Raw genomic sequence first — 4,261 nt, forward strand, 5'->3', positions numbered from 1 at the left:
AGGTCAGCAAACCAGCATGGTTTGGGAAAGGGGTGCAATTCCTGCAGCTGCATTTAGTTATAAAACTGCTGGAAGAGATAAAAGCTTCCCCTGATGGTTAGAGATTGGGATGAGATGTAAATAATGGCATTCTATCACAGAATCACTGAATGGGCTGGTTTGACAAGATATTAAAGCCCATCACATTCCATCCCTCTGCCATGGCAGGGACACCTTCCACTGTCCCAGGCTGCTCCAAGCCCGGTCCAGCCTGGCCTTGGACACTTCCAGGAATCCAGGGGCAGCCACAGCTTCTCTAGGCCCCCAGGATCTCATCACCCTCTCAGAGTAGAATTTCTTCCTAATAGCTAATCTAAACATACCCTTTTTCTGTCTGAAGCCATTCCCCCTTGTCCTGTCACTACATGCCTTGTAAATGGTCTCTCTTCATCCTTTTTGTAGGCTCCATTCAGGTATTGGAAAGCCACAGAAGTAAAAGAGATGTCTCTTTTCACTTACTCCATGTTGTTCTCTGCAGCTTTTCAATCACAGCAATAAAACCCTGCCAGGGGCAATCTGCTCCACCCCAGCCTTGGCCTGTGTCTCACAGGTGCTTTCATAACCCAGCACATGCTCTCACACTTGAGGAGTGGGGGAGTTCCTCTGAACCTTGCCTCACCCTCTGGGGCCACAGCTTGCTGTGATCCATGGTGGATTGCTGCCATAGAGGTTTTCTGGGATCTCAGGGCAGGTTCAGTGCCATGGGCAGCATTGCTTTGGTTCCCAGAGCAAGGTGATCTGGATCTTGCAGATGTTTCCACAGCCTTTGAAATGCTGACACGTTGTGTGGTGCACAGCAGCCTCCTAGGCCCAGACACAGCTTGGGGACACTTGTGCATCCCGTGGACACACAGATCTTCCTTTTTACAAAGCTTCACCCACTGCCTGCATCTCCTGCCTGGTTTGGCAAGAGCAGTTTTGGAAGCATTCTCTTTCCTCCAAGGAAAATTGGACCTGGAGGAGCAGGGTTTATGTACAGTTGTTTGGTGTTTGATGTTTGTCTTGGAGCTTTAAAAGCAAAATTAATGTGTTTAAAACATTCTTATTCTTGATCAGCTCTGAGGGGAAAAAGGGAGAATGCATGCAGCAAAAATCTGTTAGGAGTATGAGATGCTTTCAGTTTGAAAAGGTTTTCATAATTGTTTCATAGCCCTCCAAAACTATATTTTGTATTAAAAAAATGTGTTTATGTACTTTAAACTCCACTTCCACTGATTGAGCAGTTACAAAATCATTATTCTTCCTTTTAATTTCCATTTCAGAAACTCTGGCTGGGCACATTGCTGAGAACCTTCTCAAAGCCAAAGAAATAGCCCTCAATAACCCTCATGTACCTGAACAGCTCAGGAATTACTTACAAAAAGCTCTTGATGTTGCTCTTGGACTAGACCCTTACCTGGATGCAATGGCAGCTTCCAAGAGGTACAGATTGTCCTTTGTAACCTGGTGCTTTTGTCTGTGATGGAATGAATATGGTTTTTTTTTTTCTGTGATGGGATGAATATTTTGTTAGATTTTCTGTCCAGAACATGCCAGAAATGTGCGGGACAGCAGCAGGAAGTGGAATGAGACTTAAGTGCACTCAAACATGTAGCAAAGTGTGCATGAATGGGTATATGTGAGCCCACAGCCTGCAGGAAAGGAGGTGAGAACTAAAAGCTTTAAGTGTAAATTTTTGGAGGTATTCTCCCAACTGACTATTGACTGTGGCAGTGTCTGAGCTGCAGAATTTCCTGGGGAACACCAACCTCCAGACTGTGCTTGCTGGTGCTCGAAGAGTGAGCCCTTGGATTCAGCTGGGATAAATTAGGAGTGAAGAAATCCTGCACCTCTGGATCCACCCTCTAATAACAGCCTTTATATGTGGCTTTTATCTGCAAGCACTCAACAAACATTAATTAATCTGCTAACTAAATTACTCTGGTAACTAAAGTAATTAATTAAACTAATTTAAGGTATCATTAATTCAGAAGTCCAACTGATACCCTCATTATTCTTTTTTGAGCTACAGTATATTACCCAGCCATGTGGGGTCTGCTAAACAATTCCCATTTATCAGTGTACATTTTGATATGTGGAAAAAGCCAGTTCTGTCTAAAATTGACAATGTGTAAACTGTTCCAGGCTGTGGATTATGGGAACGCTGAGCGTTCTCTCTGTTGCTGAAATAATAGCTGATAGTTGTTTGACTTACACTTGCTGTAGGATAATAGCTATACATTATCTTATTAAAGTTGTTAAAGCATTTGTGAGGGGCAGAAAAAAGGTTATATGAAATGTTCTACTCTTTAAGTCTTGGATTATCTGACTGTGGCAGACACGGGTTATGAATTCTTTCTCATTTTACTGAGAAGTGGAGGGGGGGAGCTGAAGGAATAAACCCACTGAAATGGCTCTAAATTCTGGCCCAAAGAATGATCACCATCCATTTCTGGTGGTTACTTTCTTCACATAGGGTAATCTAACCTGTCTGGAGGCTATGGACTTCTTCCAGTCCTCTATTGCCTTCCCCATGTAATAGGTAACATCTCACTTCATCCAGAGACATTGTCACAGGCCTGACTTCTGTGAAATAGCATCTGCAGGCATCCTGCTTTTCTGAGCACTTTGTGAGAAAAAACATTTTTTTTCCTGCCTTGTAAGAAAAATTTAGATTTTATATATTTCCCTCTATTCTGCAAGGAAACCTTATTTTTGGCTGGAATAAAACTAATAATTGTAGAACTGAACAAAACCTGGCCAGGATAACTGAATTAATTCACTCCAAAGCAGCAGATAGATAGAGATCTGTCTGGGACCATCTGAAAATGGGAAAGGTTTGGGGTTGAACAGCGGGGAATTCTTTGTTCCCTTCTTCCCATGCCCCTATGGCTGGGGTGGCTGCCAGCACTGAGATGTGCCTATTGCCAAACTAGGTTGTCTTAGAACTGGAATTTAGGATACTTGTGATGCTTCTGGGCTAATTTTTTATGGTCATGCACAGATGGAGCTTTTCTAGGAGTTCCCTCTTGGTTGTTGCTCTTTATGCTGGATGCTCAGATTTTGGTTGTTATCATAATACTGAAATGTCTTTTTTTTTTTTTTTTTCCAGAAAAACTTCACCTGACCACATCCCAGGGGATACTGAAGGAGTTGAAAGCAGTGTCAGGCTGCAGGAAACATGTGCCTCTGGCTCTTTGAATGGCAAGTTGTTCAGCCAAGAGGGTAAAAATGCACCAGACTGGTGTAAAGCTGTCGCTGGAGTTGAAGGGAAGCTATCATCCTCTACTTTGTCTTGAGTAAGGGGAGGATGAATGCCATGGGAATGCTCAGAAAATGTGGGAAATTACTTATAAAGAAATACCTGAGCATCCTGTGGGCTTTGAAAACTCTGGCATGAGTTTTCCTGTACCCTGCCCTCCATGGCCTTGTATTCTCTCACATGTGCCCACACACAAGTGCTTTAATTCCCAGTGCCAGCCCCAACCCTCAGTCAACAGCAAAGAGATCATCACCCTTCCTGGAAGGGAAAGGGATGGAAAAATGCTCCTGGTTTGGGGTGTCTGATAGGGGTTAATATGCTTTTTGTGGTGGAGGTGGCTGCAGCCAAGCACAGCACCTTTACAAGTAGAAATACCCAGGCTTGTATCCTCTTATAAAGCCTATTACACTAAATCTATTCCCAGATTCATTCTTCCCAGGTGTTCTCATCTTTGGAGTAATATATCATCCCAGTGAAGTACTCTTATAATCTATTACACTAATACATTGTTCGAAGGACACCACTGATGATAAATTTCTTAAATGATGGTGCTGTCTAGGGATAATGACTCTAAGAGCAAATGCAAGGTAATGTAGTGATTTTTTTTTTAATGCTGGATTCCAGAAAGAATATGGAGCCATCTCAAAGCCATTTTCATATGGGGGGAATGTTAAAATATGCAATATTTCAAGCACTATTTAACAAGCACTTGAACAATAGCAGCATTGATGATAAAGGTTCTACATTTAAAATCAGTGCTTTTATTCTGTTGTCTTTTAGCTGCATTTTTAGATAAAATTTTGTCAGATTCTGTGGTTAAACCCTTATTTGAGAGTGTTTTAATATTAGGGTTTTTTTAATGATCACTTAAAAGGCACATCTAATTTTCATTGTGAACAAAGTATAGTCTTTCTCATGGTTTTATTTTCAAATTTTCATTCTTGTCTTTCCACAGGCCAAATTTTTAGGATGTTTGTCCAT

Source organism: Ammospiza caudacuta, chromosome 12, assembly GCF_027887145.1.
Source record: "Ammospiza caudacuta isolate bAmmCau1 chromosome 12, bAmmCau1.pri, whole genome shotgun sequence".
Taxonomy (NCBI): Eukaryota; Metazoa; Chordata; class Aves; order Passeriformes; family Passerellidae; genus Ammospiza; species Ammospiza caudacuta.